This window comes from Brassica oleracea, chromosome C5, assembly GCF_000695525.1.
Source record: "Brassica oleracea var. oleracea cultivar TO1000 chromosome C5, BOL, whole genome shotgun sequence".
NCBI lineage: Eukaryota > Viridiplantae > Streptophyta > Magnoliopsida > Brassicales > Brassicaceae > Brassica > Brassica oleracea.
In genome coordinates, this window is record NC_027752.1 from 30,889,560 (window position 1) to 30,890,072 (window position 513).

A 513-nucleotide genomic window follows, 5' to 3' on the forward strand; every position below is an offset into this window, starting at 1 on the left:
AAAGCTTATCGTCGTTGTAGACTCTTCTTCGTCTTTCCCAAACTCCTTCATCCATGGTGAATTGGCTCCTTCGTCTTCCTCTGTGGCTCTTCGCCACCATCACATTTGCCGTCTCTCTCTCTCGCTTCTTCTTCTTATTCCCTTCGTTTTATCAATTCCAATTGCACAGAAACTAAAATTGTAGAGGTCATTGACCTAGATCTGGGAAACAACAATCTATAAGAAACAGAAGATGAATCCTCAGACAAGTATGGCTCTGCGTGAAGCCGTCATTCAAAGAACTGTCTATGTGTCTGATATCGACCAACAGGTTTGTAAAAGCTTCCACCTTTCTTCAATGGTTCTTCCACAGGCTTACGATATTCCCACTTATATAATCTTAATTTTTTTGGGTTTAGGTCTGTAGAGGATGGATTTGACCATCCCACAAGGCCCGAGGAATAGGAAGGCCAGGCCCGGATTAGGAAGAGCGACGGCTCGATCGGTCGGTTCAAGAGTCAGGTCTCTCGGCTT

The 513-nt window shown here is 44.6% G+C and overlaps 1 long non-coding RNA gene across 1 annotated transcript in view; it reads left to right on the top strand.

Moving 5' to 3' along the window:
- LOC106293037 overlaps window positions 1-513 on the top strand; it is a 3,378-nt gene continuing 2,865 nt past the window's right edge. The window contains exon 1 of the long non-coding RNA XR_001260334.1: window positions 1-310. This is a non-coding gene — a long non-coding RNA (uncharacterized LOC106293037). The remainder of the gene's footprint in view (window positions 311-513) is intronic.